Below are 20,960 nucleotides of genomic sequence, written 5' to 3'. Positions count from 1 at the left end.
TGCGCGTAATAAGGAGGCACTTCCTTGCGGCTGCCGTGGACCCAGCTGTCAGCCTCTCCACGTACTGTCCACGTCCGATGGAAGTCGTTCCTTGACCACGTTGACCACGCCGCACCGAGAGCACCAGGGTGGTGGACGACGGCGAGGCCTAGGAAGGGGACGGCGCGGAACCGGGGAAGACGCGGCAGTGGATGCACACGCGGAGAGGAGTACGAGGGTTCACTAGTTCGGCTGCGCTGCCGTCGCCGCAGAATAACAGGGGGTGTGGGTGAGTGGAGGGATGGCCTGGCCAGCGGTGGGAGTAGTAGGGGGCGGTGAGGCCTCCGCGGCAGCACAGTAGGCCACGGGAGGTAGGAGCAGGCGGCACGACCGGCGCTGCTTTGGGCGGCTGGAGCAAGAAGACCAGAGGTTGAAGAAGCACGATGGCCGTTGGATGGACATCGTACGGTCACTGCAGCTAGAATCGTTTATATTGACTAAGTTGACAAAGCCCTTGGTACATCAACTTAGTAGGCCCACAGGCCAGCTTCCGAAATGGTGCGCCCCAGATGTCAGGGGGAGGAATCATTTTTTGGGCGGGTGAAGCTAGAATATCCGAGATTGAAGAAGAAGCACGGCATCCGTTGGATGGACATCCAACGACCACTGCTGCTAAAACCATGTGTTGACTATAAGTTGACAAAGCCTTGCATACGCGTCAACTCTGTTTTTGAGGGAACGCTTCAACTTAGTAAGGCCAGAAGTGTGTGGCAGAGAACTTATAGCCCATTTGAGATTTGTAAGAATGTGTAGCCCATTTTTGAATTCTAATGGAATTTACTACAGCCCATTTACAGTTTGTTAAAAGTATAGCCCATTTCAACCAACCGTTCAAAACAGAATTCAATAAAATTTCCCACATTTTGACGGGATCCGAAATATTTTTATCTCGAAAGTCAGATTAAATACAATTTCAATATAAATTTATATTACGTAAAAATCCAACGAAACATTGCGCTCGCAACAATTAATGAAATTAAAATTTTCAATATCCAAAAATAATATTATATATAGTAATCACGTGTTTGGTGCATTTTTTTATAGTTACTGCCTAGTTTTTATAATTACATCCCATTTATTATTTCTTAAAGCCTATTTTCTTGTTAAGCCTAATGCATCCCTCCTAGGAAAGATTTGCAGCCCAGCAGGGCGGAGAATAACAACTTGACATTGCCTGGGTATTCCTAAAAAAAGTATAGCTGGGCTAGCCATTTTCAACTTGAAAAAATTAATATCTGGGCTGGATATCTGGCCTGGGCTAGATGGGCCACAGCCCGCCCAATTAATACCTGCATCAATGTTTTCGTTGTTGTTCAGAGGAGAAAAATTAATATCTGGGCTAAACATCGAAAAACTCTGTAGTGCTCACACCTCAAAAACATAAATACTGCTTGAGCTGCTTGCTCCCAGCTGTCGGCCGCTTCTTGTGCAATTCTCTCGTTTATTGGCTACTGCATAGGTTGACAATGGTGTGGGACCGTGATGTCAGGAAACCAGGAGGAAGCAAAATAAATTATAGTTATATATATATATATATATATATATATATATATATATATATATAATAAGGAGGCACTTGCGTACGTGAGGCTATGGACCTGATGGGTCCCTATTGTCATCCTCTCCAAGTAAAGTCATCTCCTCGCCCGCGCGCGCATTCCGCCCAAAACAGTCAGCGCCGCCCGCCCCGCTTCCCGGTGCAGGCGATTGCTCCGCCTTCAAACGACACAAGTGCCGTCCGTCCATCCATCTGCCGCCCACATTAATGATACGCAGTTGCCGAGGCGACTACTCCGGCACCACATGTCCGTCCCTTCGCCCGCCCACCATTGCTATATAAACTGCTGCGCCAGCCATAGCCGCAGTCATCCGCATCCGTTCCCTTTCTCCTGTCCACACCACTACTGCCCACCATGGCTTCCTCGCGCTCCAACGCTCTTCGGGACGGGCGGACGATGGACCACAAGGAGATGGCAGCCATTGCTGCCGGCCGGCTGGCCGGCAGGCAGCCGGAGGACGACGACGTCCCAATGGAGAACATGGTAGTCGACGATCCGGCGCCAACCCCCTCCTCCGCGCCATCCTCGCCGGTGCATTGCACCATGACCATCAGCGAGGCCCGTGCCCAATATATGGACAGGGTGAGGCAGATGCGTGAGGAGCAGTTCCGGGAGGCACAGGTCGACGCCGCCTACAACCACCATCTCCTCCAAGAGCACTTGCTGGCGGAGGAGTAGATCGCCGCGGAGCGGGCGGAGCAGGAGGCGCTGCTCGACTCGTACCGCTCCGCCCGCAAGGGCCGCCTCGAGCGCTGGCGGTACCGCATGCAGGTGGCGGAGGCCGCGGCCGCCTACAAAGAGGCTAGCAAAGAGGGCAATGAAGCGGGCGAGGCGCTGTTTGGTTAGATCAAGGATGAGGCAGAGGACAATGCCGGCTCCGACGAGTGCCTGCTCCGCTGGCGTCGATGAGGCCCTGCTCCGCCAAGGCCCCGCGGCGCCAACAACGAGGCAGAGGACACCGCCGGCTCCGCCGAGGCCCCGCCCCGCCAACAACGAGGTAGAGGACATCGCCGGCTCAGCCGAGGCCCCACCCTGCCGGCAACGTGGGGGAGGATTTCCACCGCTCCGCCGAGGCGCCGCCCGCTGGCAATGATACAGAGGATATCGCCGACTCCGCCGAGGCCCCGCCCCGCTGCCAACGAGGCTGCGCCACATAGAAAACGAGGAAGATTAGAACACGGTAGGTCGCCGCCGCTCGGCTCCAAGTAAGGCCACCGCTGCTACCCTTCAGTTGAAGCCAAGCTAGGCGGGTTGACCATTGACGGCCGGTTAGCTTCTTGGCGGCGACGTGGGGTCGGAGAGCTGCGCTGGAGAAGAACGCTACTTCTACTTAACTGCTGGTGCAGTTGGCTGACTAACACGTGGGCCCAACAGGCCACATGTCAGTTAAGCAACTGCACCTGCAGTTAAGTCACTGAAGCTTCTATTCGGCTCAGCGGGACACAGGTGGGTAGCTTCGGTTAATTAATTATACCTCCAGCGCATCCCTTTTTAGTTGAAGAATGTATGAAATGTAATGAAATCCGGCATGTTTATATGAAATCCGACCGTGTATGAATGAATTTATTTTGATTAGTTCGAATTCCTGTATCACTGGCATTGGATGAACATGCAAAACAATACGTACTAGCATTATTCCCAAGGTGATCACCTCATTTGCAGCAGTTTCACATGTACCCCCTCCGGTCCTTTCTAGTCTGCATACAAGTTTTGTTTGCAGTCAAAGTATCTCTACTTTGACCAATCTTATACAAAAAAGTATGCACTTTCATAATGTGCAAAGTAAAAAGGAACAGAAGGAGTACAAAGAGTTTGAGCAGCTCTTTAGCGTTTCTGTACATTGCAATCAAACACACAGTCCTGGCAATTCATAGAGAACATTCAAAACAATCGATGATTATGCATCTCAGCGACTCACATGTCAGAGACAATATTTACTTCACAACTAAAGATTAAAGAAAAAATTGATCGACGCTGCTGACATCAAAGGGCGTCCCATTCGAAAATATCAAACGCATGTCTTGCTAAAATCAATGAGCTGACAACGTTGTCCCATTCCAAAATATCAAATGCCTACGATTGTGGAATGGGCAGGGATTTCCATCAGTTTGGACATTGACATGGCACCTCGTGCTAAATAAACCAGCTGTTCTTTTTGTCTAGTTCCACCAAAATCAACCAAATTTGCGCGTAGCTTGTATGATTTCGCCCTTATATATTGCAACGCCTTGAACTTATTGGCACCTCCTTTCTTGTGGTGGAAATGAATGATTCGATGTATTCATGAACATTTTGTGCATTTCCCATTGAAATCAAGCTAAGCACTCCTGTTTGCACAAATACAAAAAAGTGATTAGTATAAAGCAAACTGTACTATGAATTGACAGTTTCAATAGGCACATACATGGTCCATGTAGAGCACACTTTTAGAAAAATGGAACTCACCAGAAAGAATCCTAGAACAACATTGTACTCGCGCATCACAGCAAAAAAATGGAGATTTGTCAGTCCTTCTAAGCTGAAGTTAGTTTGGTCTTGTGGGGAGTAATGTAACCATCCTTCAACTGCTCCTTCTGATGAGAAGATAGACAGGGCTGCTTCATCCTGGCATAATCGGAACTAGTCACTTCACGTACTCCATATTCTTCTTTAGAGGAAGATGATCCTGTTGTGCAAAGACAAGAGGACTACTAAATGCTAGCATCCCTGTTTGCTCGAAAAAAGGAAATAAAATATTTAAAACAACACAGATGAAGCACTTCTCAAGGACAATACCACTTTTTCATGACAGTATCTAAACAGTAGCACAACACCAATAGAGATGACAAAGCTCAATCATATGGATGAAGTCAGTGGGCGAGTACCAACCTTTGTCAGGAGGCTTATTGTGTAGAGCATACAGATGAAGCACTTCTCCGGAACCATCTGTTGCTATCTACGGTGGTGGCCATGCTTACTATATACTCCTCAATTAGTTTAATGTTTCCAACATCTTCTTGTGCAGTTCCACTAAAATATATGGTATCTTCAAAGAAGATCCCTGTTTGCACAAGTAGAGATAATTACATATTACATTAAGAGTGACATCAAATCAGTGGCAAAACAATTGCTCGTTCCAGCCATAGCAATAAATTAAGATGCAAAACTATATCATTACTTGTGTCATCACAGTTCTAGTGCTTCATTACAGCACCGGGAGTTGATTTTTGTTTTTCTTCCGCTTGTTCTTCCCCTTCATCACTTGGTTGAATAACAGACAAGCTTTGCCTTCAATGTAAGATTTGGCATGTCAATTAGGGAGCACAAGTATAGTACTAAACTTAATTTTCTGATGAAAGTGGAAAAATACAGGCCAGCAGTTGTGAAATATCCTTATCTTACCTCAATGGGATATTACTGTGCACATACAGATTGGAAGTCTTGTCTCCATTTGTGCAGTTCACTAAAATCAAGCAACATTATCGTACAAGTAGCACAACATATGAAAGCACACTGCAGAATCATGTGAAAGAAGGCTAGTACTGACCTCTAATGATGCGGAATTCAAACAACTCACAAGAAGAAGATCTGAACCAAATTCGCCTTAACGGATAGGAAGTAAGATCTCCTCTTGTGCAGTTCCACTAAGATCAAGCAATCAAGCAACGTTGTCGGTGTGACATTTTGGTTGAACTGCACAAAACACTCTTAAAACAAAAGTGTTTTATGCAGTTCAACAAAAGGTCACAATGGCAACGAGGTGAAGTAGATAACCCTGTTTACACAGAGGTGCAAAGGAAACAATTAGTGGTCAATAACGGTGGATGACAGAGAAGCCAACAAAAAGAAGCATCTACCTTATCTAAATGGGAAAGAAAGCAAGACAGTAGCATTTCTCAAACGGTGGCATTGATTAATATTAACATAGAGATTATATTAACAATAAAATTTGTTAAACATGTAATCTGCTTTTAACTATGGCATTGCATCAATTTTCCAGCGGCATTATTAGAGGGTGTTTGTTTACAGGGACATTTTGGTGTAGGGACTAAAAAAAACTCCGTGTCAGTCCCATCTAAACCAAACAGGAGGGACTTTTAGGGACTAAAAGTGGGCATTTGGGACTAAAGAAAGAAGACCCCGAGGGAGTCTTTTTGGGACTTTTTCCAACAGTTGCCCCTGCCACGCATCGCACCTTGTCTCTATTAGTTCATTACTAGGGGTAACATGGTCTTTTAGCATGTCATTTAATAACCTCTAGTCCATGTTTAGTCCCTGGAACCAAGCAGGTAGGGACTAGGGAGTTTTTAACCAAACAGGGCTTTAGATTAACAACAGCTAATGAGTTGCATGGGACAGTGGACGCACCAGCACCATGTGCATCTACCGATGTACTGTGTTCATGCACAGTCTGTTGCAACAAAGAACAAACAACCAAGGAGCATATTTGTGTTGGTCTCAGTTTTGTTATCTTTAGACACCTTTCCCTATGTGAGCGCAACAAATCTAGTCCTGCTCAAACTCTATAGCCTTGTCCCTTCCTTTCCTTTTTGAACTAGTACTTTCTCCCCTTTGTTTCCTCTTTGAACCACGTCCTAGATTTATGCGATACAACTTTCCCCCATTCCTTTCCTCTTTGAACCATGTCCTAGATTCATGCTACACAACTTTCCCCCTTCATTTCCTCTTTGAACCACGTCCTAGATTCATGCTATATACAACTTTTCCCACTACTTTCCCCCATTCCTTTCCTGTTTGAACCACGTCCTAGATTCATGGTATACATGCAGCTAGAGCAATGCATGTGGAGTAAGTAAATTATACCTTAAGGTTCTTGGGGCGTGGTTCGGGTGGGCGACGTGACAACGGCGAAGAAGAAGGGGTCGGAGGCCCTCCCGCGCCGCCACTGGGTGGAAAGTGAACAGCTGCGCCGGTAGTCCCTCGCCGACGGCGACAACGTTAAGCCTCCTTCCCTTCCGGGCAGACGAATCCTGTCGGCTCTTTGAGCAGCTGTGAGGGGAGAGAGAGGCCAACGAAGTCTTGTTTAGATCTAGAGAGGGCGAAAAAGTGTGAAGAGAGCAACTACAAGCACTGAGGATCCAGTGGGAGAGGGCGAGAGAGTGTGAAGAGAGCAACTACAAGCGCTGAGGCTCCAGCATGTATATATATACTGGAGAGAGAGTGTGAAGCGTGCAAACCCTAGAAAACATTTTGACCAGTCAAAGAATCCTCCTGGCACAAATTATGCTCAAGTGTAGTTATCGAACCCGAGACTTCAAGTTTGATGAGTGAACAGGCTAACCAGCTACACAACCCTCCCATTATGTTCAACGAGAGGGAAATAACCTTTTATACATTCCTGCATTCATGTGACAAGCATGCCGTGTTTTTTGTGTGTGTGGGAGTCATTGGGATTTCAATCATAATCGTGTCATGTGGCTTTGGTGGTAAGACTATCCACAGTGGTGCAGAAATAATCACTACTAGAAATCCGCATATTTCCGACGGTGAAATCTAATAGCCGACGGGCCGTCGGCCATTACTGCAATAGCCGACGGTCTTGATAGTGGCCGACGTTTATTACACACGCAAGGGTATGACTACTAATAACCGAGGGTATACTAAAATACCTGATGGGGAAAACCCAATTCTCGTTTATGCAATTTAATGCTCGACGGTTCATTGTAATATCCGACGGTTTTTGCTGTACCCACAGGGATTACATGTAATACCCTACGGTGAAATTTAATAGCCGAATGTCAAAACAAACCTTTCGGCTATGAGTAGAAATGACTGACGGTCGATATGTCACTCTCGTCTATTTGATTAGATACCCGACGAGAGATAGTAATAACCGATGGTTGACTTTCACCCTCGGTGATATGTTTCGATAGACGAATGCAATAAGCATGTACATGGCTGATGGTTATATTGCAAATAATTTCCATATAAGTACATTTCCCACAATTAGATTCTAGCAGTGCTATAAGTTGCATTGTTATTTACCATTAATTAATATGATGATTCAAAATTTTGGTCCCAAACAATGCAAATATGATAGTTTAAAAAATGTTCACTTACAAACTATCACATGGAGAAACCCCGTTAAGGGACCAGAAGAGATCGCCGCCCGGAGTAGATGAGGCAAAGGTGCTCAGCGTAGTCTTGTATATACATGTCTAGGTTGGGTCTTCACCATGTGGCACATGGCATCTTGCCGAAGTGGAGTATGTTGTCGATGTAGTCCAAATGGTACTAGTTGCTGGCAATCTTATTCTGAGCATGTAGCTGGAATATGATTTAGTAAGCTCAATTTGTTCCTGCTCCCGAGATGCTCCGCACTTGTTCCCGTGCTTTCAAGGTTTGGACACTTTTAGCCATCCAACGGGACGCACCAAACGCCCGTCGACCAGTCCGGACCACCAAAATCTGCTAAACATGAAGCAAATCTGGGGAGCTTTGGGGGAGCCCAGACAATCCGCTTGTCTTAGTGTTGGTTTGACAATATGTCCTCACTGCCCATGTGATTTTCTTTTAGGTCCGCCTAGCCCACGCTCGACCCACTCCTACTGTCCGGATATGATTATGGTTGGATAACCGACTCCCTTAGTGTTGTTTGTGGACACATCCGGACATGTCCATGGACATTTGAAGCGTCTGTTTTAATGTATAGCTTTGAGTTGACCTAATCCTCTCACTCTCAGCACTAGCCGCCGCTTAGATATGTCACCGGTCACCGCCTAATGTATCAGCCGTCCTCACTTGACTCGCCTCCCTCTTCTCTGCCACTCTTGTATTGGGATTTGACCCCGAATGCAAGCTCTCAAGCGCCAGGAAGCAAAAAGCCATGAGCTGGCTAAGGAAGCCCGATTCGGTGGCCGGCAAGCCCGCATTGACACAGAAGACCGACGAGGACAAGCCACCCGAGGTACCACACGCAGTTTGGCAGCGCGTTTAGTCTAATCCCACTGCTTGCAAGCACAAAACTTATTTGACGCTGTTTTGCAGCAGTCACACCCTCCTCTTGCAGCGGTGGTGGCTGGTGGTGCGTTGCTCCCGACCTTAAGCAATGAGGCCGCTACAGATGAGGATTGTAGCAGCAGCGACAACCACATCATCCATGTGCAATGGCGTGAGGGGTTTGAAGTAAAGAAAGGGGCAATTGGTAGCATGCCGATTAAGCTATTAGGCTGGAGGAGAGCGGTGAGTGGGGCCCCTGGGACATGTATCAAGCGAACAAAGTGGTCGACACGTGCTTGTGATCCATCGGGTGATAAAAAAATTGTTCTTAATTTTATTTGAGTTTAAAATGTTGCAAAGTATATTTCAATATCATACACTGAATTTACTACATTGTATTTATTTTTATTCTATTTTTTGTGAAATTACTACATTGTATTTAAATTGATGAAATATAATTACGATCAATGTTTTGATGTACAGAAGAATATATAAGAGGAATATATTAGTTTATAGAGGACTGTATAAGAAGTAAAAAAATCAAGTCATATTACACGCGCGTTGAAAGTTTCAACGCACACAAGCGCGAAACGAAAAATTCTAAATAGCTCACTCGGCATGAACTTGCAGTTGCTTTCATCTAACCTCCCCTGGTAGCCGTCGTGGCCTATCCTCACCTCGCCGCCATAGACCAGCCCTCACCTCCCCTGCTCCCCACCGCCTAGCTTCAGATTGACTCCTTCCATCACCTCTCCACAGCAGCTATGGCCGGGGAGGCTGGAGACGTTTTGCTCCTCTCACCCCTTTCTATCATCCCGTAATGTGCAAGTGCACCCAGATCTCTCGCTAGTTCTGGCGGTGTCGTGCAACACTCGTGGGCTATGTCAGCGTCCCTGATGAGGCCGGCCTGCAAGACAGCTCCAAGGATCCCGTCTCCATGGCCCCGCGTGCGGCCCGGCCCAGGAAGCCCAACCCACGCGTCTCCGGCCCAGCGTGGGTTAACTGAAGCCTGTCCGGAAGCGACTTAAGGAGAGGGGCGGCGGCGACCTAGGGTTATCCAGAGGATCACGGCTTCGGCGGCTCGGCTCTATCCCCTTCCTCCTACTCTCCGCTCATGAACCCTAGTTACCCATTCTTGTAATTTCCCCTGTAATCGCTACCGATAGAATCCTGAGAGTGGAGCTTGCTAGTAATCGAGAGAATCCACATCCACCCTCACATCTGGTATCAGAGACCAGCAATTCCCCACCATCGCGCCACCCTGGCGCAGATCATCGAAACCAGAGGGCTTCGTCAAGCTCGTACGCATCTCGTCGCCATGGATCCGGCCATCGAAGCCTTCCTCGACAGGCTCGACAACACCCTCAAGGCCCAGAACAAGGCCATCGCGGAGATCTAGGCCTCCACGGCCAAAATCGACGACCTCGTCAACTGGCGACCAGATATGGAGAAGCGGGTGGCAGATCTGGGTGACGCGGTGGCGGCGCTCCAACTGGCGCAGCCACCCCCGTCCAGGACGAGCGAGGAGCCTATAGGCGTGAATTCGAAGCAAGGCCCTTCTGCGATGACCGGCATCCTCCCTGGGGCCGGTGGCGGCGTGGGAAACGATCCCCATGGGCCCGATGGCCACAACATCTTCAACTTACCACGGGGGAACGTGGCGGCATCCTTCCAGACGCCGCCGCCACCCCCGGCAACAGGTCCGTCCTCCTCCCTCGCAGCAATCTCCACCCCACCATCATCGTTCGCACACGCAAGTCAGCTGCTGTCTGGTCTAGGCCAAACTCACCCATCTATCACATTTCCGCAATTCACGGGTGAACCCGAATTTGTGGAAAACTATGTGCAAATAGTATTTCCAGATTTTCGGCATCTTGCCTTCGTTCTGGGTACCCATGGCGGCCCTGAATTTCTCCGGGTCAGCCGCTGTGTGGCTGCAATCCATACAGAAGCGTCTCGCTGAGTTCGATTGGGGTACTTTCACTTCATTACTTTGCACTCATTTTGGACGCGATCGGCACCAGACGCTGATCAGACAGTTTTACACTGTCTGGCAAACGTCCTTTATAGCACACTACATAGAGCAATTTGAGTTAATTATCAATCATTTATCATCTTATTCTGACTCGATCCATCCCTTTTACTTCTTAACTCGTTTCGTCGAGGGGCTGCGGAGGGATATTCGGGCGGTGGTCCTCGTGCAACGACCACCGGACCTGGATACGGCGTGCGCGCTGGCATTACTCCAGGAAGAGGTGGCTGATGGCGCTTTCGGCAGCCCAGCTTGTCCACCGGAGCCACCCCCGCGAGGAGGCACTCCCATGCCGCTTCCTCCCCCTCCGGTGCAATCGGTACCAGCGGCGCCAGCGGCAGATCGCCGCGGCACCGACACGGCCCGCGCAGACACAGCCAAGCTCAAGTCGCTCCGAGACTACCGACGAGCTCGAGGTCTGTGTTTCAAGTGCGGCGAGAGGTGGGGGCATGACCATGTGTGCCCCACCACCGTCCAGCTACATGTGGTGGAGGAACTGCTGGATGTCTTCGGCCTCAACAGCTTCGTCGACACACAACTGGGTCACGACGAGCCACCACAAGAAACAACCATGGCCATTTCGCTGTCTACAGTTACAGGAGGAGTGTCAGCCAAAGCTTTCCAACTCAGGGCGTGGCTCCAAGGCCGTGAAGTTCTCATGTTAGTGGATTCGGGCAGCTCCAACTCGTTCATCAATCAGCAGCTCGCCCAACATCTTTCAGGAGTCCAACCCCTCGCCAAGCCCAGCCGTGTGCGAGTGGCAGACGGAAGTGAACTGCTCTGTTCAGAAGTGGCCACACAATGCGCCTGGTATGCGCAAGGGCATGAATTCTATACGGACTTGAAAGTTCTGGCTCTGGGCACGTATGATGTCATCTTGGGCCTGGATTGGCTGGAAGAACACAGTCCGATGTAGGTTGACTGGCGCGCGTGCTTCCTGGAGATTCCTACTCCAGCAGGTCCGCTCCGCCTTCGAGGACACGATGCAGCGTCGACAACTTGCCAATCCATCAACAGTCTGCAACTACAAAACTTGCGCAGCAAGGGCTCTTTCACACATGTCATACACCTTTGCGTGGTAGCGCCTATGCCTGAGGACTTGGAGCAAACTCTAGAATGCATTCAGGAAGTGCTGAACCAGTTCCCTGACGTGTTTAAAGAGCCAACCAGACTCCCACCTAGGAGGGCGTGCGATCATCGCATTCCTTTGATTCCAGGGGCGCGACCAGTCAACGTCAGGCAGTACCGATACAAACCAGAGCAGAAAACTGAAATAGAAGCTCAAGTGGAGGCACTGTTGAAATCAGGGGTGATTCAGCATAGTAACAGCCCATTCTCTTCACCAGTCATTCTTGTGAAGAAAAAGGACGACACCTAGCGTCTCTGCATCGATTACAGGCAGTTAAACGCAATCACGGTGGTTGGCAAGTTCCCAGTGCCAGTAATTGAAGAACTTCTTGATGAATTACATCGGGCAGCATGGTTCTCTAAGTTAGATTTGCGAGCGGGCTAACATCAGATCAGATTAGCCCCCGGGGAAGAACACAAGACAACATTTTCAACTCAGCAGGGGCACTTTGAGTTCAAGGTCTTATCCTTTGGGCTAGCTGGAGCCCCTCCCACTTTCATTGGAGGGCTGACAACAACTCTCAAGCCAGTGATTCGACTCTGTGTTCTTTGTTTCTTCGACGACATCTTGATTTTCAGTGCCACATTGGAGGATCACAAATGCCATGTAAAGCAAGTGCTGGAACTTCTCCGAAGGGACAACTGGAAAGTGAAATGCAGCAAGTGTGCTTTCGGGCAAAGCAGGGTCTCGTACTTGGGACACGTTATCAGCGCGCAAGGGGTTGCAACAGATCCAACAAAGGTGGCTGCGGTGGAAAATTGGTCTTCACCTCAAAATGTCAAGGAAGTCCGGAGTTTCTTGGGACTCACAGGTTACTATCGTCGCTTCATGCGCAACTTTGGAGTGATCGCCCGACCCCTCTTTAACTTGCTGAAGAAAGGCGTCACATTCCTTTGGACGTCCATCACAGAAACTGCCTTTCAAGTCTTGAAGCAGCAGCTCATCTCGGCGCCAGTTCTGGCATTGCCCAATTTTGCTCAGCCATTCACAATGGAGACCGACGCATGCGACCATGGCATTGGGGCGATTTTGCAGCAACAGGGGCACCCAATCGCCTTCATGAGCAAAGCACTCAGCCCGAGGTATCAAGGACTGTCAACCTACGAGAAGGAATACCTGGCAATCATAGTAGCAGTGGACCAGTGGCGCCCGTATTTACAACACGCAGAATTTGTTATTTACATAGATCAGAAGAGCCTCACGCATCTCGAAGAGCAACGCCTGAACACCCCGTGGCAACACAAGGCTTTCACCAAGCTGTTGGGGCTCAGGTACCGGATCAAGTACAAGAAAGGGGCCAATAATCATGGCGCAGATGCTCTGTCGCGAGCCAACCAAACAGAGACACGGCTAGTGGTCACATCTTGCCAACCAAGCTGGCTGGAAGACGTCATCAACAGCTACAATGGCAATCTGCACGCGCAGACACTTCTGGAACAACTGGCAGTGTGCGATGACGCCAAAGGACGGTTCACGCTTCAGCAAGGCATCATCAGGTTCAGAGGGAGGATTTGGCTAGGGGGAGGAACACAGATCCAACAACATATCATCCAAGCCTTCCACGACAGCCTGATGGGTGGTCATTCAGGACTTCCTGCCACTTACAGACGCATACGGCGTCTGTTCGCGTGGCCCAAGATGAAGGTGCAAATCAAACATTATGTGCAGTGTTGTTCGGTGTGCCAGCAGGCTAAGCCGGACAGAGCGGCCTCTCCAGGTCTGTTATCTCCGTTGCCCATTCCCAACAAACCATGGGACATGATTAATATGGATTTCGTGGATGGCTTGCCACAATTGAGCAGATTCAACTGTCTGCTGGTGATTGTGGATAAGAGAACCAAATTCAGTCATTTCTTGCCTCTAGCGCACCCGTACATGGCAGCTTCTGTAGCTCAACTCTTCATTCAGCAAGTCTACAAGTTACACGGACTGCCCGGGGCGATCGTATCAGATCGTGACCCTGTGTTCACTAGCCATTTCTGGCAGGAGCTGTTCAAGGCCACGGGCACTCAACTCAGACTCAGCACAGCCAACCATCCTCAAACGGACGGGCAGACTGAGCGAGTTAACCAATGCGTGGAAACCTTCTTGAGATGTTTTACACAATCATGCCCCCGGCGGTGGAGTTTCTGGATACCATTGGCTCAGTTTTGGTACAACAACTCTCACCATTCGGCCATAGGCATGACACCCTTCAAAGCTATGTTCGGGTACGAGCCACGGCACTGGGGCATAACAGCAGAAAACACCTGTTCAGTGCCAGCTCTCAGCTCGTGGCTCGAGGAAAGGGATATGGTGCAGGAGCTGTTACAGCAACGCTTGAACAGAGCAAAGCAACTGATGAAAAGCCAGGCGGACAAGAAACGATCATTCCGTCAGTTTGAAGTGGGCGATCAAGTCTACCTGAAGCTGCAACCATATATCCAAACTTCCGTCGCACTGAGAGCAAATCACAAGCTGGCATTCAAGTACTACGGCCCTTTTCCTATCATCAACAAGATCAATGATGTCGCCTACAAGCTGCAGCTTCTGTCGCATGCAACAATCCATCCAGTCTTCCACGTCTCGCTCCTTCGACGCGTCCTGAGCACGGGTACGGCTATTGAACCTCAGTTACCTCATTGTTCTGATGAGCTCGCGGTCCCCGTGGCAGTTCTGCAATCAAGATGGCGCCAGGAGAAGGGCAAGATGTGGGAACAGGTGCTCGTCCGTTGGTCCTATTCAGAGGCGCTCGGCGAGACTTGGGAAGACAAGGCGCGACTCAAGGAGCGATTCCCGCTCGCGGAGGCTTGGGGACAAGCCTCTGCTCAAGGAGAGGGGGATGTCAGCGTCCCTGATGAGGCCGGCCCGCAAGACAGCTCCAAGGATCCCGTCTCCACGGCCCCGCGTGCGGCCCGGCCCAGGAAGCCCAACCCACGCGTCTCCGGCCCAGCGTGGGTTAACTGAAGCCCGTCCGGAAGCTACTTAAGGAGAGGGGCGGCGGCGACCTAGGGTTATCCAGAGGATCACGGCTTCGGCGGCTCGGCTCTATCCCCTTCCTCCTCCTCTCCGCTCATGAACCCTAGTTACCCATTCTTGTAATTTCCCCTGTAATCGCTACCGATCGAATCCTGAGAGTGGAGCTTGCTAGTAATGAGAGAATCCACATCCACCCTCACAGGCTACGACGCTAGGTCAGTGCCTCCTTTCCCTTCCCCGGATTTCCTCTCTCCTCTTAGTCTCTCACCTTGTCTCTTCTTTCTTCTCTTTCTGCAACAACAGTACACTAGCGGTGGTGGCAGGCAATGGCGAGTGTGCTGATGGTCGAGCGGCAGCGCGGGCTAATGGGTTCGGCTCTATTCTCGTTCGCCATTTACTATATTGTACTACTCAAAAAGTTAAGGTGTCCTGCAATCCCCATCTATTCTAGTCTGATTGATTTCTGATGTCAAATCTTAGATAGCTAAGATGTCAAAATTGGTACGATTCACACAACTATGCTGGAAATACTACCACAAGGGAATAGTATTAGTAGCTTCGCTTAATTTGTACCCCTAGTTATTCAGGAACAAAGTAAGATGAGGAAATACGTGAATATCTAGATGACGCAAAACATTGCCATGGTTTGTGCCACACTAGACTATTTGAATCTTGGTATGGTACAAGAAATATCTTCCCTGATAACAGAGGCCTAATGAACGCAGGGTGGATTCAGACTGATGAGGCTGTCCAAGATCGCTCAGAACAAGGCAAAATTGGTGAAGCACGAAGCCCTTGTCGACGGCTTCAGCGAATCCAGTTTCAAAAACAATAAAATGAGAAACATTCAGATAAGGCTTCGCTGACAAACATATTATACTCTTCTGCAATTTAGGTTACTACACTGTGGTTGTCTGTTTGAGCTGTACAGAAATGAACTGTTCGACCCGAGCATCAACACATAAGCCTTGCTTCATCCTTTATGGGTCAGTCTAACTTTCTGTTCCGTATGTAGTTACTATACATACGTAGGCTCTCGTTTTCTGTTGTCCTTGTAAAGTGTTTGATGAATTCCTTGCCTATCAAAATGATATCCTTGGAACCTGAAGGTAGCTTGTGCCCCAGATCCCTCTTGGCTCTCCAAATTCATGGCAGCCACATCTGTTATCTTCGAGAAATCTAGTATGATTTCATCTGCCATTTTATTGGCTTTTCCATTAATCGGCAGCTGTGTAAATGTACAACTACATATTCAACAATTAGGAAAATAGTACCACAAATAACTGAATGTTCGGATGGGTAAATAGATTTTGTCTTGTGTGAATACACAGAAATACATGGAAGTATATTTAGAGGTCAAAAAGTACTAGTCTGTAGCCTTGTGGATAAAAGATGCAAAATAGTGAACTAGTTTATTTTTACTGTTAGTGTGTATATTTAAGTTTCTATTGCCCAGATGCATGGTTTGGAAAGGAATGAATTACTGGTGTAACACGAGTAATTGTCGACGTACACTGAGTTCCTAGTTCCCACAGTAAGACGTGATTAGCTATATATCTCCATGCATAGATGTTTCTAGAACAATTACTTTTGTTCTCTGTAGCTTCCCTAAAAAAGTTTATTCCTTGTAGCTCAATCAAATTTCATTTACATTGCATTGTTTTTCATTTCTTTTACAACTAGTCTTGTTATTTCATAGGGAGTGTCAAGCAATATTAGAAGCGGTCCGAGCTATTAGAATGATCATGACATTGATGACGAGGAGGATGACATCTATGGCAAAGAGGGAGATGATAGCTGTGGCGATAAGCATATGATAAAGTAAAGATCTGAAGTTTGTTGAAAATTTAGCTTATGCAAATTGTCTGGACCTCCCTGATACTATTTTGTTTTGATTCGACACTTCCTAGATGGGTTGTTATTGTAAATGTAATTCATATGCAACTCATTAGGTTTGTAATACCTAGATTATGCTAAATGTTCTTTTGGTCATGTGTGGTTGTGTAATTATGAGATGTATCGGAAATGCCAATATTGTGAAATATTGTGTAATATATCGCACTTCCCTCTCAGTGAAATTAATCAGTGAGGGTTGACTAATGGCCTATGGCACAACAAACATCTTGGGTAAAAAAAATGCATACATGCACTTTAGACAGTTGGCGACTTTCTAAATTGAAGGTGCGAGCAAACCTTTCAACTAAAGGAATCCCCAAAGGGGTGTATGCACCATTAGTAATTACACTAACCGATGGTTTGGCTCTCCTCTCAGTTGTGCATAACCCCGACGGGTTGTATATACCGTTGGCTATTAAGAAAACCGATGGTAAACAATAACAGTCGGATGATAAACACTCGATAGTGAACCGTCGGCTATAAGCGCATTCGATCTACTGGGAGCCAGGTGTAGGCAACAACATATCTGACGGCTCACCGTCGGCTTATTACCGTGGGCAAAGATATAATATGATGGTACCATCGGTTATTAGTACAATGGCCGACGAAGCATAGCCGACGGAAGATGGCCGACGGTGTACCGTCAGTTATAAGAGTCTCCGACGGTGAACTTAAATATCCGACGGTAATTGGACCCCCGGCTAAAATGGGAAATCTAGTAGTGAATGCAGCCTTAGTCACCTTACCTCTCTCCACGTAGTACGTTGGGTCCCACCAGTCAGAGGGTGAAACAAACAAATTAATAAGAAAAATTAAAAGTTCCAGCGGTGTATCTTACCTCACACATCTCGCTACTGCTCGGGAACACTGTCCAATTGATCCCTTTGTTCGCTCACGTACTATTTTAAGTGAATCCTTATTATAACATGCACACAAATTTTGGGCACTTGTATTCGACTTAAGTCAGTGTGCCACCATATCTCGTATACTTACTACTCCCTCCGCCTAGGTGTAATAAGTCACGTTAGAAGGTGCAACGAGACCAAGGTGCGTGCATGCGTGCGTGCGTGCGTGTGTGTGTGTGTGTGTGTGTGTGTGTGTGTGTGTGTGTGTGTGTGTGTGTTTAAAAACATCTGTGTGTTAGAGAGAGCGACAGATCGACCTACTCCTACAGAGAGATGTTGTGTAGTGTACGATTTTAGCCGCGAGAGTCGGTGCATCCTCTCATTTCTGGGCGTGTTCAGTAGGGACATGCGGACAGCTGCCACGCGCGCTCTTGACCAGCCAGGCCCACCCAAAGCCCCTCCATCGCCCGCGAGTGCTTCCCGCCCAAAACGGTCAGCGCCTCTCCAAAGAATCGGTGCCGCATTCATGCCCGGGCAGAGCGGACGCGACCTCTCACTGGCGCAAGAGTGATGGTTGCTTCGTCCGTCCAACTTACTGCTGGGTCTATGTGATTTGACGGCTCATTGGTCTTTATTACTGAGGTGGTAGGACTGCTGGATGTCCCACGCTTTCGGCAAAAGGAGGTACTACTACTAGATTACAATTTTCTCCATTCTTACAGCAGAGGCGTGCAAGAGCAGTGAAAACACGCAGGCTCAGTGATTACATGGCCCACCTCACACTATCACCGTGCAACACCTAACTCTTTACATAGTACTCCCTTCGTTCCTAAATATTACTAGATGAGTCCCCGCGTGTTGCCGCGGAACAGCGGTATATCTCTCTGCGTAAAATTATCGATTTCATAGAACTAAAAAAACTCTATAACCTCATGAAAAATGTGGTAGCCAAACTAAATAAACTCCCATCATCATTTAGATCATCCCACGTAAGGAAAAACGATCAGCCAACTCCTACTGCATAATGGGATTATATTTTTCTTTTTGACATGTTAATGGGACTTAAAAGCTCACTTACATGCATGCTACCGGTGCATGCTTGCATGCAGACATGTTGATGTGATTTAAAACCCACTCACATGCATGTGCCACGGTATTTCTGCATGCTTGCATGTGGCTTAGTGCGGAGCCTCTCAACGTCTAGATCGACGGCTATTATGGACTGATTTACTTCATCTAACGGCTACATCAATTTTGATGATGTGGCTCAAGGAGAGGATAGAGAATTCCTAGTAGTGGGGGCTAGCTATTACTAGTAGATAAGTCTTTGTAGAGATTCCACTACATACAGAACAAAATGAATGAATCTACACCTAAAATGCATCTATATACATCCGCATGTGGTTCATGGTGAAATCTCTACAAAGACTTATATTTAGGAACGGAGGAAGTACTAGTATAGTACGTACTGTAATTTATTAGCGAGATAAATTTGTACAATGCTATGAAGCTTCTAGCTTCTGTTACATGTATCTTGCGTCCAAGGTTGCCCGTTGCAACATTTCATCAAATACAAAGGAGACTAACATGCATGCTATTGCATCTCAATGATTGACAGATCATAGCAAATATGTACTCCCTCTGTTCCAAAATAAGTGTCTCAACTTTGTGCAAACTTTAGTACAAAGTTGTACTACTACTAAAGTTGACACTTATTTTGGAACAGAGGTAGCTAAAGAAAAAAATGATCCATGCAGTCTCTAGCCCTTGAACCGTGAACCCTGACCAGGCTTCAATTTGCTAGCAACGTTCGAGCTTCCTAATAAATGAAGTTTGCAACCTTTTGACCATCGAATCATTTTGTGCAGTTTCACCAAAATCGAGATGAGCATCCCTGTGGCAAAGAAATTGAAGAAGCGTGATTAGAATAAGATTACTGGGACTAGTTGATGAGACATAAACTCATCACAAATACAGTATGTAGAAGCTAGTAGAGGTATGTGCGGGGCAAAGAAGTAGAGAAATATCCACAGGGAGTGATGTGGGCAGCTAGAGCAGTGGTGCAAGCCGGCTGTAAAGGGAGTTGTAACTGAGGGACGTAGCTCAACCTTGAGGAGGGCGGTGGGAGGCGGCAACTGCCCACGTCGCGGCAGTGAGCAAGGGATGAAGGCAACCTCACCGGCTTTGTGAGAGAGAACGGTGGGGACCCCTTATCGGGACGTGCCGACAGTGGGTTTTCGCCGTCGGTGACGGCCACCGCATCTACACTAAGCATCCACCCCTTCCCCAAGCGGACGTGATCCGCCGGGATGTTAGAGATGTGGCCACAGTCGTTTTGTGCGACAGAGTGTGAAGAGAGCAACCCCAGCAAGCAACCGTGTAGGCTGGCCCGTCCTGACTATGTATATAGTGGAGCGGTTTCCTTTTCTCTCCATATGAACCTATCATATTGCGTACGTGCCAGTGAAGAAAAAAAACTTTATTTATAAATGATGCGGCACCTACTACTCGTTCTCCTATAACCTTGCGCTTGGCGTCTCCAAAATATTAACCTTGCGATTGTCTCTTCGCCTCTTCGGGAAGTCAAGCAATAATGGTAGTGTAGTATATCGTTTTGGCTATATGAGACCGAATGAATTGCTGCACGTCCACCACGTGGGCGAGGGTCGAGCGGCGAGGGAGAGTGCTACATACGGAGCAAAATGAGTGAATCTACACTCTAAAATACGTCTATATACATCAGTGTTTGGAGTATGTACTAGTAGTTCATATTGAAATCTACTAAAGGACATATATATTGCAAACAATATGATATAATCTCTATAACCAAGGTAGTAGGGACGAGGAGTAAACAGAGGGAGTAGTAAATTTTTCTCCTCGTCCTGCGAGCCACCGGGCGCATGGGCGAGGGAGCGGGCGTAAGGCGGAGCAAGCTTCACCTCATCCTACGAGCCACCGCGCCCGTGGGCGGGGGAGACGACATACTAAGCAAGCCTCTCCTCGTTCTGCGAGTTGACGGACACATCAAAAGTACTCCAGTGTATAGAGCCTTGCCTCTAAGGTAGGTGATATGTCTCCAACGTATCTATCGTTTTTGATTGCTCCATGCTATATTATCTAATGTTTTAGACAATATTGGGCTTTATTATCCACTTTTATATTATTTTTGGGACTAACCTATTAACCGGAGGCCCAACCCAGATTTGCTGTTTTTTGCCTATTTCAGTGTTTCGAAGAAAAGGAATATCAAACGGAGTCGAAACAGAACGAAATCAACTGGAGAAGTTATTTTTGGAAGGAAAGCTACCGGAAAAGCTTGGAGTGCACGTCAGGAAAGAAGGGAGGTGACCATGAGGGTGGGGGGTGCCCCCCTAGGGCGCGCCCCCTGCCTCGTGGCCCCCCTTCGGTCCACCGACGTACTTCTTTCACCCATATATACCTACGTATCCTAAAACTTCAGAACGGAGAATAGATCGGGAGTTCCGCCGCCGCAAGCCTCTGTAGCCACCAAAAGTCAATCGGGACCCTGTTCCGGCACCCTGCCGGAGGGGGGAACCCTCACC

Source organism: Triticum dicoccoides, chromosome 3A (assembly GCF_002162155.2).
Source record: "Triticum dicoccoides isolate Atlit2015 ecotype Zavitan chromosome 3A, WEW_v2.0, whole genome shotgun sequence".
Taxonomy (NCBI): Eukaryota; Viridiplantae; Streptophyta; class Magnoliopsida; order Poales; family Poaceae; genus Triticum; species Triticum dicoccoides.
Note: the sequence above shows the minus strand (reverse complement) of the source record.